The sequence below is a fragment of the Bos mutus genome, chromosome 10 (assembly GCF_027580195.1).
Source record: "Bos mutus isolate GX-2022 chromosome 10, NWIPB_WYAK_1.1, whole genome shotgun sequence".
NCBI lineage: Eukaryota > Metazoa > Chordata > Mammalia > Artiodactyla > Bovidae > Bos > Bos mutus.
The window spans coordinates 55,312,757-55,337,644 of NC_091626.1; the positions used below are offsets into that span (position 1 = coordinate 55,312,757).

The window sequence follows — 24,888 nt, forward strand, 5'->3', positions numbered from 1 at the left end:
AGGCAAAAGTTCTTCCAGTTACTGATGTAACCTCCCTGGACCCCTCATTTTTGAAAAGAAAGAGGAGGTTGTTACTGTCAGTAAATCACTCAGGTTACTTTCTGATATAAATTTGGAACACTTGAGACATCTTTAACTCTGTTTCAGCTCTGGAATTCTACAAATATTTGGAATGATAGTATAAACAGCTTTTCACTTTTAGGAATTCAGAACTCCTAATGAAGTAAAAGTGAATTGTGTTCATTAATGTGTGTGCATTAAAATTACAAGAGTAGAGAGTCTATACTGTTTGATAAAGTTTATACAGGAAAATTAAATGCTCTTAGCCTGCATATTGGAAAAAATACTCAAATTTAATTTGTAATGATGTATTGAAGCTCACCTTTTTTTTTTTTTTGCCCTCTGTAGGATCATTTTCTGAAATTGTAATGAAAATCCATTTCAAAAGATAATTCAGCATTTAAGTTCCCTTTACTCTAACTTTTATTTTCTAGGAACACATATAGTTCTTAGAATGAAGTTATTTTCGGAATCCTTAACAGGTCATTGCCTTTATTGCTTTTTTACCCTCCTTGAGTTTTGCGTATTGTTTTCACAGTCTTTGCTGTTATCTTGAGAACTGTGTTAGGTGTTTGGTCATGTCCAACTCTTTGCGACCTCATGGACTGTAGCCTGCCACGCTCCTCTGTCCATGGAATTTCCCAGGCAAAAATGCTATAGTGGGTTGCAGTTTCCTCCTCCAGGGGCTCTTTCTGACCCAGGGATTAAACCTGGGTCTGCCACATTGCAGGTGAATTCTTTGCCATCTGAGCCAAACTTGAGGACTACTAGAGTATAGAAGTCAGCTTACTCCGTTTGGAAATGTGGAGTGGTATAAGTTGAATAGAGATGAAAAAACAATTTCTTTAGGTCAGAAGTATTTTACATATAGAAATGTACTCTTGAACTCTGGCTGTGGTTTTTCCACATGTGTCATTTATTAGCAAATGTATTTTTTTATGAAACTTAGACAGTGTAAGCCTCTGCTCTTTCTAACTAAGGAAAGCTTTAATTCTAAGCTGAATTTAGCTTTGTTTTGATAAGGTGTTAAATCTTCAGTCAGGGTAGGAGACATTCTCAACCACAGTACTATGCGTATACTATTTTTTATCTTTGCTTTAATTTTTTTTAGGAAAAATGTTTTGAGATATTTGAAAAGAGAGAAATCTTTGATCATGTTTGAATTGGACTCAGTGTTTTATTTCATTGGCCTTCATGCTTTAGGACATCTGCCTTATAATATGAAAGAGAGTTCCCATCCTCAACCTGTCCTCCCTCTTTCTGGATGCAGCTGTTTATTTTGAATTAACTCTGGTTCTATATGAACTGTCAGGTATTGTTGATTCCTTGTATTTAGAGCAAGTGAAAATTGGTACAGTTTTGAAAGGGGATATACCCTGTATTTCAAGGAGAAATCAGAGTTTGAATATTGTTCATATATGTATGGTAGGGTGCCACTAACTTGGTTCCTGGAGAACATGAGATTGCCATGGCAACAAAAGCTCTTTGAAGGCAGAAATCTTGGCAGAGTGGTTGGGTCTTTTGAAGTGCTGGGTGTTTTGATAGGAAAGGATCCAGTCAGCAGTAAGCACACAACTGTTGGCCAGCAGTCAAGGAAAATAAGCATTTCACTTTTAGCTTTAACTTGAGGGCAAATACATTTTGTTTCGCCCTGAATGCTAATCTTCCTTTAAAACAAATATTTACATGAGGTTTTCTTATCACGTGTATGCTGTTTCAGGAACGTAAGTTTCCAAACATGTGCTTGTGATGTTTTGGCTGGCCTAAAATTGTCTCAATTTTTGGATCATTGTGTATGCGTTCTAATATTAATAGGTTCTGATATTAAAAGTAGAGTAGATAAAAGTCAGTGTAAAACCAAGTATTCAGTTGGAATTTGATATTATTTAAAATCTAATGAAAAAAAATTCCTCAGACTCCATGATCTGCCTATTCTTTTCAAGATCCTTATCTAACCAACTTTCCCTGTTTTCCACTTATCTCAGCCTTCATCATGGTTTTGCTCTTGTGGATATTCAGATCTGCTTCTGAGCCATCATTCCTGTGAGGCATGCTTTCTCATTTTTCTTTCTGAACTCTCATTTTTCTTTCTGAACACTCATTTTTCTTTCTTTCTAAATAAAATGCCTTCTCATTTCACATAATTTCCTTCTCAGGTTTCTTTTTTTTTTTTTAATTAAGCTTTCATAGACCACTGTAACTTCCAGGAATCTTTTCCTTCCCAGACTCTTAATTAGAATTTACATATTGAATCATTTATAGCTTAATATGATTTTACTAATTTTTTTTGTTTTTCTGTTTTGTGTTGTGGATTGGACTAATTTTCTTAGTAATAAGCTTTTTGTGGTCAGGAATTGTGTTCTCTATTCTGTGTCTTATAATAAAGGACCAGATACATGGTTAGTACTTAGTGAAAACTAATTCATTAGTGGTTTTAATTTGAACTATTAATGATCAGAAATTATATTCAAATAATAGACTTTAGCTTTTTATTAGGTTGTATATATAGTTGTCATAAACAGTGTACTATCTTGAGGATACTGTGTTATTTTTAATGCTTGTTCCCAGAGCTAATAATCTATATAGATCTTTTTCCAACCACAATTCTTCATCCAAACTGAAGAACCCAGAAAATGGTTTGAATGACTTCTCAGTTCTTTTTAGAGAATGATACATAGTTGGTATCATTCTTGATGCCTAGGAAACAAGTAAATTTATTAATTCAGTGAATGACTTCAGGTACTAGGACTTAATTTTTATGTGGAACGACAGTTTAGAACGGGACATATGTCATTTCTATATTACATTCAGTTTCTTCATGTAGGAATGACTAACTTGAATCTTTCTATATGTTGAGTTTTTTTGTTCTTTTCATTTTGAAGAAATAAATGCTGATAAAACTTAAGGAACCAGATGAAAGGAACCAGGAACCAGATGAAAGGTTTGCTATTTTGGTTTATTAAAAGCTATTGAAATGATAGCCCAGTTTTAAGCAGCACTGTTGTCTGCAGATGCAAAATTACAGTTCCCACTTTTAGACTAGACTAATGTAAAATAGGGTAATTTTTGATATTATAAAAACTCTTAAAATATTTTCTCCCTCTAATCTGTGACTGAAGAGGGAGATAAAATGCTATCTACTGAATCAAGTATTTTAGGATTATTTTATTTTCTATCTGAAAAAGAATTCGTTAGTTATTTGCTTGCATTTTATACCTAGAAATGTTAAACTTCATCTTTTATTTTTAAAAGTAATTGTTAATTGAGGAAATATCTGAAATATATAATTAAATTAATACTTTGTGTTTAGCTCTTTGTTTTTGTTTACTGAGCAGGTCTAGGGGAAATGCCTAGAGCCTTAGGGGAGTGCCAGCATCCTTTGGGTCTGATGAAAGTCTAAGGGGATATTCACCATTGACAGGATAGTTATTAGTCCTTTAATGCGGGTGGATTAAAGAAGCTTTTGTAGTTAATCATTTGATGGTTAATGAGTTACATATAGTTCTTCATTGTTTCTGATAGCATAAGTTATATTTAGATGAATTTTCTTAAAGAAGTAATACTTTGTTTAATAGTTTTGATTAAAATCTTTATAAACTATATTGCAAATTTTATTTTCTTAAACCTTACCAAATATATATCTTTATCGTGGTCACGGATATTTGTTGTATTTTGTTCTAATAGAGTGACAGTGTATTGTTTTACAGTGAAGGTTGGTAGGGTTGTTTGAGTCTATGTGAATCTTTTCCTGATTACTGTACACTTACATGTGGCATTTTAATTTTTTATTTGTGAATTTTTAGCAGAGCTAACCAATTTTTGACTTTTTTAATGTTATGAAATCTTTATTCAGTTCTGTGAACCTAACCTGTTAAAAACTGATCTATGGTTAATGAGGAACGTAAATATTGTTAAAATCAGAGACTGTGTAACTATTTGAAAATAAACCTGGGAGTGATTTTCACCCCTCTGTTTAAGCTTTTTCTGGATTATTTTCTCTTTGTCTCTTGGTATAGTTGATTGCAGTCACTTTATATATTGAATATGAACTATAAAGGCTGTTGTCATTTCTCCTTTAGATGACTTTGATATTAAAATTTTTAGACATTTTTCTCACATGGTAGCAAAATATATTTAAGAAAATATCAAAGTAAATGGTTTGTACATATTAAATGTGTTTGAACATGAACTTTAAAGCCAGCCAATTGTGAATTAAAGGTATATCAGATGCTTAGGTGCTTTTTAATAATATAAATGTTCTGGCATAAAATGGATTAAGTTGATTGAATTTATAATTATTGGTAATGATATTGTTGCATTAAACTCTTAATATGCTGTGATAAGAAATATCCTTTTGAATACATTCTAGTCAGTCTGGATATGAAGAAGCCTTTTTTTGTAAATGAAAGAGGAAAAAAAATTCAAATCATCCGTTTTGATTATTGAGGGTGAGGACTGTGTTGATGAGAAATTCTTGTCAGGAACATTCTTTGGTATTGGATGGAACATAATTAGTTTCCTAATTTGTAGAGTTATGTATAGTTCCTGAAACTCATGGTGCTTGCTTGAGCCTTTCTTTAACTCTACCTTTCTATCTTTTGTGTTTGTGAATCTGTGTAGTTCATTGAGTGAGGAGGACAGGCAGAGCTGTCTGCCGAGGACCAGATGTGTCTCTTCCTTCACTGCAGTTCTCTTGGCTTTTTGTTGACCTGTACTTATAAGGGATTTGACTAAACTCAGAGGAGAGGAAGTGGGGAGCCAACTGATGAGGATTTATTCTGGGTTCAAAAAAATTCTTAAAGGGAGAGAGGATATTCCTTATTGAGGATTGGATAGGGGTACTGCCCCAGCTTTTTCAGCTTAGCCTCACCAGGGTGAAAAATGGAGATCATATCAGGGTAGATAATCTCACCATTGGAGCTCTTGTTATCTGAGGAAACTTGAACACAGTAACCATAGTGGATTTGCCAAGAAGTGTGTGTTGTTTTATATTAAGCTAATTAATTGAGGAACTTCTTTTTTAAGTTCTAGATATCTAGAAGTTATCTTTTCTAGATAAAAATGTATATCAATTTTTGAGCTACTTATTGGTTACTAAGCAAGAATATAATTTTGATCCCTATTTCTTTGGGTTGGGCTTAATTAGAAGCATTTGAAAAAGGTGGCTCCCATTATTTTCTTTTTGATCTATTCGTATAATATTACTCCTAGAGCACTAACTTAAGATGAATTATCGATAAGTTGCTTTTCAGTTAATTTGAACAAATAGGAGATATCTCGAAGTGTAGTACTGTAGTTTGACTTACTGAATGAAATGGGATGCTATTGGAGGGAATGACATCTGACTTAATGCTTTAACAGTATCTCCTTGGCTGCTGTATAGAGAATAGTGTAGAAAGAAGAAGCCAGTTAAGAGACTGTGAAACACATGGTTAAATTTTAAATGTAGGTTGAAAGTAGGACTGATAGATGTTAGGCATCAACAACAGAAGGAATAATTACTATTAATTGGGAATGAGAGGACTGAAGGAACACATCCATTTTCTTCTTCTTCCTTCCTTTTTCTTTTTTTAGAAATAAGATTGGGAATCCACATTGATACATGTTAAATGCCTATTAGACATCCAGGTGGAGATGCTAATAGGTAATTCTGAGATACTCTTAGAGGTATGAGCTGGCAATCCCAACTTGGAAGTCACTCTTCTCTGTATTGACATTTATATTGTTTCTACATTTTGCAGTTACAAATAATGCTGCAGTAAATAATGTACAGTGGTTCATATGTACTCTTGTATTGTTGAATGCACATCTTCGAGGTGTATTTCCTAAAGTGGAACCTCTGGGTCAAAAAGCAAATACATAGTTTTGTTAGATACTGCCAAAGTCTCTTCCAAAAGAGTTGAGCCCGACTTGCATTCTTCCCAGTGATATTTAGTAATGGTCACAGACATTTTAGTGATGGGAAAAATGATTATTAGTCACCAAGTATAGGTAATTCACTTCTTTTATAACAACTTCATTGAGATATAATTCACATACCATGCAGTTCACACATTTAAGGTATACAATTCATAGATGAAGTGTTCAAAATAGGCAAATTCATGAAGATAGAAAAATAGATTAGTGGTTATCTAGACTGAGCTTTGGGCTCATAGATTGTGGGGAGAAGAGGACTGACTGCTAATAGGATATGGATTTCTTGGGGGGTGTGGCTTGATGAAAATGTTCTAAAATGGATAGTGATGATTTGATGGTTGCACAGGTCTGATTATACTAAAAACTATTGAATTGTACACATCTGAGTATAAATGGAATTTAAAGCCATGGGATCAGAGTGCATGTAGATGAAGAAGAGATCAAAAGACTGTGCATGTACTTCAGCATTTAGAAGTTAGGGTGATGAGCAAGAGGGACTTGAGAATGCATGTCCAGAAATACAGGAGGAAACCAGGCAAGTTTGGAATCATGGAAGGCAAATGAAGAGAGTTTTTCAAGGAAGAGGGGTTACTACCAGTGTTAAATGATTCTGATATATCAGTTAAGATGAGGATTGAGAGTTGACCACTTGATTTACAACTCCCGAAGAAGCAATTGTGGTAGAGTAGAGGGGACAAAAGTCTAGTGGGAGGGGATTTGGGAAAGAGGAAATAAAGTAAAGACAGCAAATATAGGTTCTTTACCCAAGAATTTTACTCTTGTAGGAAGGATAAAAAAGGGGTATAGCTGTGTGATGTTGGGGAGAGGTAAGTGGATTAAAAGCAATTTAAAATTTTTCATCTTTTTTAGGATTGAGTTAACAGCATGTTATATGATCATGAGAATGAGTCACGAGGAAGAAAAAGGAACTGATGATGTAAGGAGAGGGAGAATTGTTTGAGTAGGTCAGAGGAAGATGCATCAGGTGTACAGGTAGAGGGAATGGATTTACAGCTAAGCAAGGACAGGTCATAGGAAAAGGAGAGAAAATGATGTATGTGAGGTTATTAGTATGACTCCCATTTTAGAAATCTACATGAGTGAAATACTGTCATGGTCTTCATTTGACTACCTTTCTCTATGTGACTTTTATTAAATCTAGTAATAAATCTGTGATTGTCATGGTTAAAATTGATATTGAAAGGTGGGGAAGAGCTATAAAATGTTTATGCTTAGAGTTAAGAAAACTGTTCAAATACATTTAATTAAATAATTTTGCCCTTCAAACTAAGCCAGTACCTGTCTGGTGGTTCTATTAACTATCATTTGATGGACAAAAGTTTTAAGGTAATATTTGTAAATCAGCAAATCCTAACAGTCAGTTGTATATGATTAAGCCAATAAGTTTTATCATGTTCACTTAATAGTGACTGACTATGGATGTGGTATAAGTTTATTTTTAAAGTGTTTGCTATAGAATGGAAGGATTTTTTTTATTGAAGTAATGATTTACAATGTTGTGTTAGTTTCTGGTGTACAGCAAAGTGATTTAGTGATTCAAATGAATATATGTATTCTTTTTCATATTATTTTCCATTATGGTTTATTATAGGACATTGAATGTAGTTCCCTGTGCTGTATAGTAGGACCTTGTAGTTTATCTGTTATATATATATAGTAGTTACATCTGCTAGTCCTAGACTCCCAATACAGCCCTCCTCTGCCCACCCTTCCTCCCGCAACCACAAGTCTGTTCTCTCTGTCTGTGAGTCTGTTTCTGTTTCATAGATAAGTTCATTGTGTCATATTTTAGATTCCACATATGAGTGATATCATGGTATTTGTCTTTCTCTTTCTGACTTACTTTCATTTAGTATGATAGTCTCTGGGTCTCTCCATGTAGCTGCAAATGGAATTATTTCATCTGTTTTTTTTTTATGACTCAGTAGTAGCCACTATACATATATGTACATATACACACACACACCCCCCACAATTTCTTTATCCACTCATCTGTCGATGGACATTTAGGTTGTTCTCATATCTTGGCTGTTGGGAATAGTGCTGCTGTGAACATAGGGCAGCAAGTATCTTTTTGAGTTATATTTTGTCTGGATATATGCCTGGGATGGGATTGCTGGATCATGGGGCATTTATATTTTTAGTTTTTTGAAAAACCTCCATACTCTTAGAATGGAAGGACTCTTAAACTGCATCTCATTTGCAGATTCAATTTTTGTTTAATGTCCTGTAGACAGAAGAGTGAAATTGAATAGGAAAATTGAGATATAGACCCAAGACATACGGAAATTTAGTACATGATAAACCTGACATTTCAGAGAGGTAAAGGTGGACTTTTTAAGAAATGATTAATCATTTGGAAAAAGATAAAATTAAATTCATACCTCACATCATACAGAAAAATAAATTGCAAATGAACCAAAGATCTTAATGTAAATGAGGAAGCCATATGAATACAAAAAGGAAACATGGATGGATTCTTCTGTAACCTGGGTAAAAATAAGGTTTTCTATGACTCAGAATCCAGGAGCAAGAAAAGGAAAAACTGGTAAACTTGAGTTTATAAAAATTTAAAGTAAGACTTTTTGCACGGCAGAAAAACCCCACTAACCCACAAAGCCAAGAAGATACAAAACGTGGAGAAAATATGGATTATATATCATAGATAAAAGGCTAATATACCTCATGTAAAGATCAAATAGAAAACACGTAAAAGCCATGGACAGATAGTTCTCACAGAAAGCTATAAAAATTTCCCTTAAACATTTGATAAGGTAATCACTCTCACTTAGAAATCTGAGTAAAACTGCGCTGAGATGCCAGTTTTCACCTGTGAGATGGACAGAAATTTAAAAGTACAAACACTCTTAGCTGTGAGGAAAGGGGTATTTTCATACTTTGGTGATGGTAATACAACTGGTATTTTGATACCACTGAACGCCCAGTTAGCATAGTATGACTCAAGAACTGGCTTCCTTGTGGAGCAAGAGAGTGAGGGAAGAGGAGTCCGTTAGCTAAGGCACTTCAGGACATAGATTTAACCACTTAACTAGATCCCTTTTCCTCTCTTTCCCACAAATCCCTGAAGTCAGAAGGAGGTGGGAATTGTGGTCCCCTTCCTTTCTGGGCCTCAAAACTATGATCTCTCTCACTAAGACTGGCTTTTGAGATGCTAAAGACAAGTTAAAGGACAAAAATTATCCTTTCCCAAGATAGTAGTGGGACTACAACATGGGAAATGTTTTTGATTGTAGGGGAGTGAATATTCACTAACTCTGTGTTGTTCCTTTGGTAGCAAGTAATGGGGCTCTTTCAGTAAGTGAATTCATCAGGCATGTGAGAGCAAAGGTCAGGTCATTGGAAAGGCCAAAATTATTTCGATAACTTAATAATCCTCATTAACTGTCATTGCATAAGCCATGTATTTTATATATGTATTAGATGTCATATATATTAAATGTTACCACATTTAGAATTATTTTGTTTGTGCTAGCTATTAGAGGGTTTTTCTGTGGCGGCACAGTGGTAAAGAATCTGCCTGCCAGTGCAGGAGACCCAGGAAATGTCGGTTTGATTGCTGGGTCAGGAAGATCCCCCTGAAAGAGGAAATGGCAACCCACTCCAGTATTCTTGCCTGAAAGATCCCATGGACAGAGGAGCCTGGTGAGCTACAGTCCATAGGGTCACAAAAAGTCAGACACAACTGAGAGACTGAGCACATACGCAGTTATTAGAACTGGAATAGATGGTGATGTGGCAGTTGATAATAACATTGTGTTCAGTTGTGTCTGACTCTGTGACCCCATGGACTGTAGCCCACCAGGCCCCTCTGCCCATGAAATTTCCCAGGCAAGAATACTGGAGTGGGTTGCCATTTCCTACTCCAGGGGCTCTTCCCAGCTCAAGGATTGAACCCCTGTCTCTTTCGTCTTCTCCATTGGTGGCAGATTCTTAACCACTCGGACCACCTGGGAAGCCCAGTAATAAGTCAAACTGAGTTATCCTGTTTGGTGAGAATATAAAATGGTACAAGCTGCCTTGAAAATCAGCGTGGCCATTCTTCAAAATGTTAATCCTAGAGTTACCATATGACCCAACAGTTCTGCTCCTAAGTGCATACCCAAGACAGTTGAAAACATGTCCACTCAAAAACTTGTAGAAGTGTTTGTATCAGCATTGTTTATAGTAGTCAAAAAGAAAAGGTAAGCCAAATGTTTGCTGACTGGTGATTATAGGTATTGTATACCGTGTAATGGAGAATTAATTGGCCATAAAAATGAAGTAATGATGTATGCTACAACATGGCTGAACCTGGAAAACATGACAAATAACAGAAGCCAGTTATAAAAGATCACATATGATTCCATTTCTATGAAATGTCTAGAATAGGCAACTCTATAAAGCTAGAAAATAGATTAGTAGTTACCTAGGCCATGAGGGGTGGCGGGCGTAGTTTGAGGGAGGAAGGGGACCGACTACTAATGGATTTGGGTTTCTTGAGGGTCTTGTGTGGCAAAAATGTTTTAAAAATTACAGTGGTGATTTGATGGTTGCACAGCTATGAATATACTGAAAACTTTTGAATTGGAAACTTTAAATGTGAATTGTGAAGTATGTGAGTTATATCTTAGTGAAGTTGTTAGGAAAGAAGTGAATTATCTATACTTAGTAACTAATAAGTTTTTTTCCGCATCACTAAAATGTCTGTGACCCATTCCTATATACATTGCTGGTGAGAATGCAAATTGGCACAACTGTTTTGAAAGGGGCTTTGGCAGTATCCTATTTACATTTTGACCCAGCAATTCTACTTCTGGAAATCGACCCTGAAGATTTGCTTCCAGCAATATAAGAGTGCATGTGGACAAGATTATTCGTTGCAGCATTATTTATAAATCGTAAAATAGTGAAAACAAAATGCCTATGTATAAACGAACAAGGAAACCTCTATAAATTGATATGGATTGGTTTTTAGGATTATATGGTTAAGTGCCACAAGCAAAGTACAAATGAGCATCTATATTACCTTATATAAGAAAGAAGGCAGGATAGGAAATTACACTTATCTGCAAATGAAATACAGGAAAGATAACCCAGAAACTACAGACACAATGAATAGGAACAGGGTGGAAAAAATGGGGAATGGTGGTGGGATTAAAGGAATGGAGGAGATTGTGACATTACTGAGTACACTTTTTTGTATTTTTCTGAGTTTTGGAACTATACCAGTATTTCACGTTTGTAAAAAAAAATTTATAAAGTTAGAGGGAAAAAAGCGAAAACAAAAATGGGCTAAAACAGAAACAAATGAACTCAACTGGATTTCAAAAGAATTACATAATTACTTGTGGTTTGGTGTGGGGGCAACTTTTGAACTTTTGAACACAGTATTTGCACTGTATGGCCTAAAGGCTGAAGACCCAGAGACCTCTTAAAAAATACCCAGTTTATAGGCTTTCGTTTTTCATGCAGAGCTATGGGTTAACAAATCCAAAACTACTTTCTTTGTATACCAGGGTCGAGTACATGGTAAATAAATATTTTGTGAGTAATAGAAGCCAGATTTCTTATTGTTGGAGGAGGGAGTTTTAAATATGCAAAGTAAGAAGGCTAGAAGGAAAGGATCTCATGGTGTTTGATTGGAACTTGAAGTACAGATAAACTCATCTTTCTTTCTTCCATCCATCCATCCATCCATGTATAAAAATAATTATAGATGAGACAGGGTTGTGTGTGTATGAGTGAGTGTATGTCTATGAATATGTGTGTATATGTGTATATATTAATTTAATTCATACTCTTCTATATCAACCCTTTGTATAAATCTGCTTTCTAGATGATTTTAGTCAGTAATTTTATCACTGATTAAACTTGCTAGGTAGAATATTATAAAAAAAATCATTTAGATGCTCTCTTTGTTTTTGAAGTTTGGCCATTTACAGAATGTATTTGTTAAATACATTTGCTAAAAACATTAGACTTCTAGCTGTTTAATTTTGATTCATAGGGACCTCCTTGAAATATATTTAGTTTAATTTTGTAAATGTCCCCCTAAATTTTCCTTTAAGAAAATGTTTGCAATATTAATAAAATGTTAGTAAAGAACCTCCCGTAATAAACATCTCTAGTATGTACAAATAGGAAACATGTCTAGCAGTCTTCACTGATTAATAGATTGAATTCATTTCAACATTTGGATTTATGTACTAGCATGTAGCAAGGAGAGATCAGAAAGCCTTCCTCAGTGATCAGTGCAAAGAAATAGAGGAAAACAACAGAATGGGAAAGACTAGAGATCTCTTCAAGAAAATTAGAGATACCAAGGGAACATTTCATACAAAGATGGGCTCAATAAAGGACAGAAATAGTAGGGACCGGAGAAGGCAATGGCACCCCACGCCAGTACTCTTGCCTGGAAAATCCCATGGACGGAGGAGCCTGGTAGGCTGCAGTCCATGGGGTCGCTAAGAGTTGGATACGACTGAGCGACTTCACTTTCACTTTTCCCTTTCATGCATTGGAGAAGGAAATGGCAACCCACTCCAGTGTTCTTGCCTGGAGAATCCCAGGGACGGGGGAGCCTGGTGGGCTGCCGTCTGTGGGGTCACACAGAGTCGGACATGACTGAAGTGACTTAGCAGTAACAGAAGCAGAAGATATTAAGAAGAGGTGGCAAGAATACACCATAAAGATACAAAAAAGATCTTTATGACCAAGATAATCACGATGATGTGATCATTCACACTCACCTGGAGCCAGACATCCTGGAATGTGAAGTCAAGTGGGTCTTAGGAAGCATCAGCTACGAACAAAGCTAGTGGAGGTGATGGAATTCCAGTTGAGCTATTTCAAATTCTAAAAGATGATGCTGTGAAAGTGCTGCACTCAATATGCCAGCACATTTGGAAAACGCAGCAGTGGCCACAGAACTGGAAAAGGTCAGTTTTCATTCCAATCCCAAAGAAAGGCAATGCCAAAGAATGCTCAAACTAACACACAGTTGCACTCATCTCACACGCTAGTAAAGTAATGCTCAAAATTCTCAAAGCCAGGCTTCAGCAATACTTGAACCGTGAACTTCCTGATGTTCAAGCTGGTTTTAGAAAAAGCAGAGGAACCAGAGATCAAATTGCCAACATCCAATGGATCATCAAAAAAGCAAGAGAGTTCCAGAAAAACATCTATTTCTGGTTTATTGACTATGCCAAAGCCTTTGACTGTGTGGATCACAATCAACTGTGGAAAATTCTGAAAGAGTTGGGAATACCAGATTACCTGATCTGCCTCTTGAGAAACCTGTATGCAGGTCAGGAAGCAACAGTTAGAACTGGACATGGACCAACAGACTGGTTCCAAATAGGAAAAGGAGTACCTCAAGGCTGTATATTGTCACCCTACTTATTTAACTTATATGCAGAGTACACCATGAGAAATACTGGGCTGAAGGAAGCACAAGCTGGAATCAAGATTGCTGGGAGAAATATCAATAACCTCAGATATGCAGATGACACCACCCTTATGGCAGAAAGTGAAGAAGAACTAAAGAGCCTCTTGATGAAAGTGAAAGAGGAGAGTGAAAAAGTTGGCTTAAAGCTCAACATTCAGAAAACTAAGATCATGGCATCTGGTCCCATCACTTTATGGCAAATAGATGGGGAAATAGTGTCAGACTTTATTTTCGGGTGCTCCAAAATCAGTGCAGATGGTGACTGCAGCCGTGAAATTAAAAGACGCTTACTCCTTGGAAGGAAAGTTATGACCAACCTAGACTGCATATTAAAAAGCAGAGACATTACTTTGCCAACAAAGGTCCATCTAGTCAAGGCTGTGGTTTTTCCAGTAGTCATGTCTGGATGTGAGAGTTGGACTGTGAAGAAAGCTGAGTGCCGAAGAATTGATGCTTTTGAACTGTGGTGTTGGAGAAGACTCTTGAGAGTCCCTTGGACTGCAGGGAGTTCCAACCAGTCCATCCTAAAGATCAGTCCTAGGTGTTCATTGGTAGGACTGATGTTGGAAGCTGAAACTCCACTACTTTGGCCACCTCGTGCGAAGAGCTGACTCATTTGAAAAGACCTTGATGCTGGGAAAGATTGAGGGCAGGAGGAGAAGGGGACGACAGAGGATGAGATGGTTGAATGGCATTACTGACTCAATGCACGTGGTTTTGGGTAGACTCCAGGAGTTGGTGATGGACAGGGATGCCTGGTGTGCTGCAGTTTATGGGGTCACAAAGAGTCGGACACAACTGAGTGACTGCACTGAACTGAACTAGCATGTAGCTCATGGCATGCTCTAATAATTAGGATATGGTAATAGTAAAATATTAGCAATCAACATGTTTTTATCTATAGTTGACAAAATGTAGGCTTAAGAATTAAAACTGTATTGGAGTCATTGGATTTGCTAGTGAACACCATATTTAAAGTATATAGTTACCATTGTATAATTATTAAATATAATCATAACCTTATACTTTGTTTATAACCATAATCCTATACTTTGAGGAAGAAAATATGTGTGAATCTTAGGTAGTTTAATAATTATTAATTATGTTATAATTGAATTTTCTTTTGGTGATTTCAAATTATTAGAATCTCATCCCGAAAAAATCAAATTACATAACAAAGTATGTCTTGCTCTATAGCTGGTGTGAATATATTAAAAAAGAAAATATTGTAAAACCCCAAACTAACTTTTTGTTTACTGCTATATAATTTGAGGCAGTTCTAGGCATTTATGGCAGACAGCTGACACATAACCAATTACAAGTAGCAATTTTGATAAAAATTTAGAATTAGGTTTTTTAAAAAGAATTCTCTTTGCATCTAAATTGAAGCCTCTACATATTCTTTCTCACTAAAAATAGTCAGAGATACTTGGAAAAAATGGCTAGTTTTGTATTTGAAGCAGGGAATGCGCAAGATAAACCTGGAACATCTTGTTATACCAGGTAATAAGGAAGGTTAAAGACTACTGAAATCTTGTCAGAAAGACTCCCATGGGCTGAAAATGGAACAGTTTGAGCTTTAATAATTTCTACAGTGGTTTGAGACACAACATATATGTTTAAATACAAGATTCATAATGACTTTTTAAAAAATTACTAGTTATACTGTTGGGGATACTGTTGAACTAGTCATTGTTTTAAAAGTTGAAAGAATTCCTTATCCTGTCTTTCCTTTGAGAACTGTACCCTTGGGCAACTACATAGATGATGAGGGGGAAATTTATTTTTGTAGAACTATTCTAGCTAACAAATGGGAAAGAAATTATGAAATTAGAGTATCATCACTTTGTAAACCTTGGTAAGTTAATGAATGTAAGCATTAAATATCATGGATTTTAACACTACCAGAGAAAAGCAGCCAGAACATTTGCCTCTTGATGTAAAACAAAATACTACCCATGAAAAACTCTTGCCCTTGCCAGAAAGGATTGAACTACAATCTGATCAAGCATCTAAATTCTACTACTGATTTATGGAAAATACAGAAGAAAATGTTAAATACTAATAGCAACTCCTTGCTGGATATAATCAGAAAAATCCAGCCTGTAGAAAGCTGCTGCTGCTATGTTGCTTCAGTTGTGTCCGACTCTGTGCAACCCCATAGAGGGCAGCCTACCAGGCTCCCCTGTCCCTGGGATTCTGTAGGAATAACAGTGGGGTGGGTTGCCATTTCCTTCTCCAATGGATGAAGGTGAAAAGTGAAAGTGAAGTCGCTCAGTCATGTCCAACTCTTCGCGACCCCATGGACTGCAGCCCACCAGGCTCCTCCGTCCATGGGATTTTCCAGGCAAGAGTACTGGAGAGGGGTGCCATTGCCTTCTCCGTATAGAAAGCTACAAAATAACAAAAAAATTTTTTCCTCTCCTCCCCAAATCTCAAAGAACAAACAGGAGGGGACACATTTAAAAATTAAAGTCAAATAAAATTAAAAATTCAGATCCTCCGTTTTCTTTAGCCATGTTTCAAGTGCTTAACCAGCCATATGTGACTCATGGCTACCATATCAGACATGGCAGGGAAGAAAAATTTCCATCTTTGCAGAAAGTTCTGTTGCATAGTTGTATTAATTTCCTAGGGCTTCGAAATAAATCAGCACAATCTGGGTAACTAAAATTACAGAAGTTTATTCCCTGACAGTTCTGGAGGCCTGAAGTTCAAAATTAAGGTGTTGGTAGAGCTGTACGCCCTCTGAAGGTTCTAGGGGCTTATCCGTCTTTGCCTCTTCCCCCTTCTGATGGCTTTCTAATGTTTTTGGTTTGTGGCAGCATATTTACCCTTTCTCTTTTAAGGACACCAGTCATTGGATTTTAGAGCCTACTCTTAAATCTAGGATGATCTTGAGATCCTTAATTACTTCTTCAAAGACCCTATTTCCAAATAAGGTCATGTTTGCAGATACTGGGTGTTAGAATTTGAACATAAGTTTTTTTAAGAGACAGAATTTTAATCTACTACAACAAGACTACTAAACATTAAAAGGGACTTAAGACATATCGAACAGTTACAGTGTTTGGACTCTTTGGATTCTGATGCAAGGAAACGTTATAAAATTAAAAATTATGAAATGAGGGAATTCCCTGGCAGTCCAGAGGTTAGGATACCACTCTTCCACTGCTGGGGTCATGGGTTCGATCCCTGGTATGGGAACTAAGATCCTGCATGCCATGTGGTATGACAAAGGGGGGAAAATGTCACTTCAAAAAACTGTATAAAAATTATGAAATGATTGTGCATTTGGATAATGAATATCCAGATTTTTAATGAATAATTAAATTTTGTTAGCTCTTTTATGAGTAGTAATAGTGTTTAATCCTTTTTAAAGAAAGAACTTTTATTGTTTAGAAGTAGAGCAATATTTACAGTTGAGATGAAATGATATATTGGAAAATTTTCAAAATAATGCAAGAATGAGGAAATGAATAGGTTATGGATCAGGGGCTGCAAGCAGTCACCCAGTTAGCTTACAGCCTGCTTTTGTAAATAAGGTTCTATTGGAACAAAGTTATGCCAATTCAAGTACATATGGCCTATAGCTACTTTTGTGCTATAAAGGCAGAACTGAGTACTTTGAAAAGAGACCCATGGGCCTTGGAAAACTGAAAACATGCACTGTGTGACATTGCTGGACCCCTGCCTGGTATAGTTCAAAAGAGGTAGACAATGAATTGATAATAGTTAAAGCTGTCTCTTTTTTGTATATGTTTGAAATGTCCCATAATATATTAAATTTTCTGTGTTTCTCTGATTTGAGAGTAAGAAAGAACTATGTCTTAAAAAAAAGAAAAACTCAAAGGAAAGTATGTAAATATTTTATTCCAGAAAAAGTTCTGTTTGTGATTTTTTTTAATTTAAATTTATTTATTTTAATTAGAGGCTAATTACTTTACAATATTGTATTGGTTTTGCCATACATCAACATGAATCTGCCACGAGTGTACACGTGTTCCCCATCCTGAACCCACCTCCCACTTCCCTCCCTGTACTATCCCTCTGGGTCATCCCAGTGCCCCAGCCCCAAGCATCCTGTATCCTTGTGATAGTTCATCTTTGAGGTATGAAATGACTATGGTAAAAAGATAACATTTGTTCAGTCTGACTGTTGGAAACATGCATCTCACATTATTTTGTGTTTATCTGTATGTGAAAATATTTTAATTAAAAAAGCCAAACTCACATGTTATAAATGTAAGTTAAAATGTGTAAGGGCAAACTAAACATTTGAGAAAGAATTTATAATATATAACAGCAGTTTGAGAGCCTTAATATATACACATCCTTTATAGATTTCCAAGAAAAAAGAATCTCCCTGTTAGAAAAATTAGAAAAGGACACATATAGTATTTGCCAATAAAGGCAGTTGGGCAATGTGCATATGGGAAAAATAGTTTAAAAAAGAGAGAGACCATAAGGAGAAAAGTTAATTAAAAAATATACACCGTTAAGATTTAAAAAATATATATGTAAATATAAAATCTCTCACCACTATATATGGGGAGGGAGGAGAACTATGTATGTATATGGAGAAAGTTAAATTTGTAGCTTTGCTGTTTTTTGTGTATTTTGGCCAGTCAGGTTGTTTTGAAAGTAATATTTTAGGGTCAGTTGAAATTTCTAAAGTTTAACAAGTGAAGAAAGGGTATACAGTCTATTTTTCATTATTGAGTTTGTTGGTCAACAGAAATTTCTGTTCATGTTTAACCTCTTGTGTATGCTGATTGTTGAAATACTTCTCTAGAGGTTCTTAAACTTTAGCACATATCATAGTCACCTAGAGGGCTTGTTCTATAACATGACTCTTGACCTCATCCCCAGAGGTTTTGATTCATTGGGTTAGGGATGGGGCAAAGGATTTGCATTTCTAACAAGTTCCCCTGTGAGCTGATACTGCTGATTTTGAGGGACCACACTTTAATAATTGCTGCTCTACAGTGAAGAGAAAAGAGAAGGAAAGGAAAAAAAGATATTTGTATATAGCAACTATATACAGAGGATTGATTTCAGTATCTTATAATATGTCTTTGATACACAAGGTGTTATGATCAATTGAATATACAGTATATGAAAAACATTCCTTTTTTTTTTAAGAGAATTCATTTGAAGCCTTAAGCTTTGTATGTGTACCATAGCTTTGGTATGTAGGTGATGATTTCATTGATTTAGGCCTAACTTTTTTGAACAATACTGAGCTTTAAAATTTTTTTTGAAGTATAGTTGATTTATTAATACAATGTGTTAATTACTGCTGTGCAGCAAAGTGATTCAGATGTGGGTATATGTATACATATACACACATTATTTTTTAAAATCTTCTCCATTATGGTTTATCATAGGATATTGAATATAGTCCTCTGTGCTATACAGTAGGATCTTGTTTATCCGTTCTATATGTAATAGCTTACATCTGCATCTACATTCTACTGATATAAAATTAAACAGGCAAAGCAAAACACTACATATTTCTCTTTTTTTAATATAAATTTATTTATTTTAATTGGAGGCTAATTACTTTACAATATTATATTGGTTTTGCCATACATCAACATGAATCCGCCACAGGTGTACACGTGTTCCCCATCCTGAATCCCCCTCCCACCTCCCTCCCCGTACCATCCCTCTGGGTCATCCCAGTGCACCAGCCCCAAGCATCCTGTATCATGCATCGAACCTGGACTGGCGATTTGTTTCATGTATGATATTATACATGTTTCAATGCCATTCTCCCAAATCATCTCACCTTCTCCCTCTCCCACAGAGTCCAAAAGACTGTTCTATACATCTGTGTCTCTTTTGCTGTCTCGCATACAGGGTTATCGTTACCATCTTTCTAATTTCCATATATATGCATTAGTATACTGTATTGGTGTTTTTCTTTCTGGCTTACTTCACTCTGTATAATAAAACTCTACATTTTTAGGTAAATATATTTGGTAAAGTTATTTTAAAAGCAAGGGAATGATAAAGCTAATTTCAATATTGTAGTTACCTCCCAAGGGAAGGTATTTATACTCCATTATTTGTATTTATTACCTTATTTATATGGTGTAAATACTTAAAAAAAATAATATTCAGTAAGAATAATTAAATCCTAAAGTAAAATGCTCTATTTCCTTCAAACAGGAAAAAAATAGGAAAAAAAGTCTTGAGAAGAATAAGACTCCCTTAAACTCTCAGTTGGGTCTGCCAAATACCCTAGGCTGGCACTGTATGTTAGAATTTCTGCAGTGATGAAAATTTTAAAATTCTTTGTTAAATGTGCTTAATAAGCGCTTGAAATGTGGCTAGTACAACTGAGGCAGTGCTTTAAAATTTAATTATTTGAAATTTATATTTAAATAGACTCATGTGACTGATGTTTACCATATTATTGCAACAGACAGTTTAGAACATGGTTTAGCTCTTGATTTAATACTCTGTTAATAAATCTCCTATAGAATATTCAGTGTTTGGTTTGCTGACATTTTGCTTAGGTCACTTGTTTTTGTCTATTATCTTGTGTGCTTTGACTCATGCTTCTTGTGTTGAATGGTAGCAGTTTGATTTACTTCTCTTGTGCCTTATATTCCAAAAATTGAGTCTTCAAGATCGGAAGCTCCTGATCTAAAGTTTATTGAAAACATAGTATTTTATTAGTTATAATGTGTTTTGAAAGTTTCATAGGTTGTTATTTTTAATATCAGAATTTTGTGACTTGATATTCTGTTGATTTCTATTTAAAATATTAATCCATTGACTTTTCTGAGCCCCAAACAAAATTCTTTTTATTTTGTAACTTGAGTTATTCAGTAAATATTACTTGTTATGAACCATGCATTCTTGAGAATTGGGGAATAATAGAGGAAATAGACTCTGACTTATGATGTGAGCGTATTTGGTAGTATTTTTAGAAAGCAAGCACAGTGTGCTTGAGAGAAACGCTGGATAGTCATATACTGGAGGAATGAGAATAAGATAGTATATGACCAGGAAGAGACCAAACAAAAATGTTTATATATTTTTATTTTGTTATTTTGTCACTTGATGGTAATGGAAATTGTACATCAAAATTCTTAACAGTGTTCCTGTTACTGTATAAATGTGATTTTTTAATTCACCAAAGGACTTGTAATACAGAAAGAACTTATAACCAAATATCTGACAACTCAATTTTTTAAAAAAATAAGGCAAAATTATCTAAAACTACACTACATCAAAGAAGATACATCAGTGGCCAACAGTACTTGTAAATATGTTCAGTGTCATTAACATTGATATCAGAGAAATGCAAATTAAAACCACAGTGAATCACTCTATAATCAGTTAGAATGACTAAATTAAAACAACAATAAATCATAATACCAAATATGGCTGTGTTGTGTCAAATAGAAATGAAAAATAATCTAGACACCTTAGGAAAACAGCTTAACATTTTCTTACAAATTCAACATACACTTACCATATAACCCAACATTCCCACTCCCTGGAATTCATCCAAGAGAAATGAAACGTGTATATACATTTTTTTGGGGAGAATCATCATGGAGGACTTATTCATATTAATACCAAATGGAAAACCATCCAAATATTTATCAACTGGCAAGCAGTTTTTAAAAATAATACAGATAACTCACATCTACATAAAGGAAACGTACTCAGCAATCAAACAAAATATTGATAAGCATGTACATGATTACATATCAAAAGCATTAAGCCAGTTGAAGTAAAACACTACATACTGATTCCTTCTGTATGAAACGTCTCTGTCCTAACAATAGTTATTGGTTTTACCTATTTAGTGTTACACGTTAGTCCTCATGTTTCATCCTTGGTTGAAAGCTTATTATAGTAATAGGTGGTATCCAAATATCTGAAACCTGTCATGAAGTGCTTAGAAGTGAATCTGTTTTCTCTGTCCGTTCGGAGCCAATAGCATCCTTGATTCAGATTCCCCAGATGGATGTCTGCTTTTTGCTCTTGTTCCTTTTACAGACCAGCTTCCTTTACTTATTTATCACTTTGCCCAAATTCACAATATCTGTAACTTAAGTACTGCCTTTATATCTGACTTTTGGGTCCAGTTCACAAGAAAGAACATTTTATTATTAATAAGCCAGTGGATTGACTAGTCTCAGATTAGTCACCCCTGTCTCATCTAGTTGGGATTAGGGAATGTGATCGTTGACTGGTATGGCTGCCTGTGCTGCACATTTATCTGAGTGGAATTTGTGATGTTATGTTATACAAGTAATTAAATAAATTCTCCATATGTTAGGTTTCTTTGATTACCTTTATGTATGTTCATTAACATATTTTTTTAAGTACTTATAAAAATATACAATGACAGGTGATGGTACTACAAAGATGACTAGAGGCAGGTATAATCCTTGCCCCCAAGGAGTTATAGTCCTAGTGGAACTAAGGGAATGGGGGTGACACATAAACAATAAAAATGATGTAATACAGTGATAATAAGTAGGTAACTGATACAAGTAGACTACTTAATAGTCATATCAAGTAAGGATGTAGAGTTGGATTTCTGTCCCTGCAATAAACAGTGTGACCTTGAGTAAGTTTCTTAAAATATCAAAGTGCCAGTCTTTAAAAAGAGAGTGACGCACAATTTCATTGTGTCACCCCAGAATAATATACATGAAAGTGTGAAGTGTAACAAAAATGTTATAACTGTTTTATTGAACTATTTCATTACCTTCAGTTTTAGTGTAATCTAGTAATTTTTGAAAGACTAATCTTTTTTTTTTCTGCTGCTGTAACCTTGGAGGATATGTCATCTTTTTGAAACTTGACTTTTGCTTTCTTTTTCATGTGGATGTAAATTTTGTTGTGAATTTTAATGTATTGCCTTTTCCGTATTACTTGCTGATCTCTTAGTTCTTCTGATAGGTATTTTGCTATTTTGTCAGGCTCTTTCCTTGTACATTCTTTTGCCTTTCTGTATTTTTACTTTTCTCTTTGAATTTAACATTTTACTTTTGATACAAATATTTGAAGCTCTACTTTTATACATAAGCATTCTTTGTGTATAGTATTTCTACTAAGTTGCTTTATTTTTTAAAATCAATATTGTTGCTATTGTTTTGTATTAACTCAAGTTTATATTGATGTATCATTATTAATTGATTAGTCAGGAGTAAAGGCATCTGTTACTTGTGTCATTGTGAATCTGTGTATTTTTCCTCCCAACTCAACTACAGGTTTTATATTTTAGAAATCAGATATTTTTATGCTTTCAAGTTACATTACTTTCTGTAGTTTACTCTGTTGGGAAATATGAAAACGATTATTTTGTTTTTCATTTGAGGCAGGTACATGCCACTGATTGGAAGTCATGTGTGTGTGCATGCTAAGTCATTTCAGTCGTGTTGGCTTCTTCGTGAACCTGTAGACTGTAGCCCACCAGGCTCCTCTGTCCTTGGGATTCTCCAGGCAAAAATACTGGAGTGGGTTGCCATTCCCTTTTCCAGGGGATCTTCTGACCCAGGAATTGAACCTACATCTCTTACATCTCCTGCATTGGCAGACATGTTCTTTACCCACTAGTGCCAGGTGTCTTGTATTATTAAATAATCACTTACATTGGATGGCTACTGTATTGGATAATTGGCATTTTACATTGACAGCTTTCAGCTAAATTAGCTCTTCGAAAAGGTGACTGATAAATATATGTTATTTATTTATTACATGTATCTTGTGTAATGAATGATACAGTATAGTTAAGGGGTCTAGAATTTAAACAGTGGCATTCAGTGATATGAAAAAAGCATATAAATTTTTCTTTTGCACTACTGAAAATGTCATTTGTAAAGTAATATATACACACATATGCATACGGAAAGTGAAAAAATATAAATAAGCAAAAATAAGAAAATTAAAAACACCATATTCCCATCACCTAGAGATGACATAGTTAATACTTTAGTGTTCTTCTAGATATTCTTCTGTGTGTATATATGTATACTTGTATTTCTTTACTGGTAATATATTATTTTGTACATGTTCTTTTAATATATGCTTTTTTATGTTAATTTCTGCTTTTCCATATCAGCAGATTTTTATTTTACCTAATCCATGCTTGTATTTTTCAGTTTATTCTAAACTGTTATTTGCAGTTGATCTGTTCAAACCAGGTCCAATCCAGAATAACTATTCAGGTCTTTTACATCTAGCCCAGCACTGCCCGCTGCCACCACACACACACCTTTTTCTTGGCGCTGACTTTCTGATTGGCCATTGCTTTGGTTGTGCATGTCTCTTTTGTTGGGGACGGGTGGGCAGGTGAGGTGGCGTGTTTAGTTGTGTCCTGTTGGTGTTGTTTAGATTATTCCTCTGTATCCTGTATCTTTTTAATTTTTTTCAGCTCTCTATATCTTGTATTTTAAGTAAGCTCATAATTTTAAATTTAACTACAATATAAACTCCTCTTCTCAATAATCTTTTAACCAGATCAGTATGGTAACTACAAATATTGAATGATTTTTGTCCTTATCTTCCTTTTTGTTCAAAGACTAGAAGAGTTTTCATGAATTGCCTATGTACACATTTCTTAAATTATGGGAAATTAATAAAAGGAAATCTAGATTTACTTAGGTCCACAAATATTATTATCTTTGTGCTAGTCCGTTCAACTCCTTGTGACTCTATGGACTGTAGCCCTTCAGGCTTCTCTGTCCATGGGATTCTCCAGGCAAGATTACAGGAGTGGGTTGCCATTCCTTTCTCCAGGGGATCTTCCCGACCCAGGGATCGAACCTGTCTCTTAGATCTCTTGCATTGGCAGGTGGATTCTTGACCATGAGCGCCACCTGGGAAGCCATTATTATCTGTAGCCTTTGATAATCTACTTGAGTATAAATTCAAGTTATCTCTAGGGTTTTCTTTAAAAATACTTAATAAAACATTTAAAATAATGTTTTCTTTAAAAAGGAAAATGTGAAGTAGGTGCATTGTTGAACCATTTGCGTACGTTACCTTGTATTGATAGCAACATTATTGATCAAACTAGAAAGTTTTAATTACAAGGTCAGTACCTAAAGTTTAGATCACCATGTGTTTCAATTTTGAGAAACGCATATTGTGGAGTACAAAATGTTTTAATAATTATTTAAGAAAATAGATTCCTGAGAGATTTGACATTTCAGTATATTAACTTGAATTTCACTGCTTCTTACTTTGCCTTGTATTAATAATTGGGAAAGTGCTAATAGATTTTATCATACCAAATCTTAAAATCCACAGACTACTGAAACATGGAAATATTAATAGATGTATCTAAAAACATAAAGTAGGAAGTATGAACCTTAAAACTTATATTTCTGAAAATCTCATTGGTGATTTTACAGTTGTGAAATTTGATTTTTGGAAAAACAGGTTTACGGATTAAAACTGCAAAC

The 24,888-nt window shown here is 34.9% G+C and overlaps 1 protein-coding gene across 7 annotated transcripts in view; it reads left to right on the forward strand.

Moving 5' to 3' along the window:
- Positions 1–24,888, forward strand: part of TCF12 (transcription factor 12) — a 396,425-nt gene that overhangs the window by 39,279 nt on the left and 332,258 nt on the right. The gene's annotated exons all lie outside the window — the stretch shown is intronic.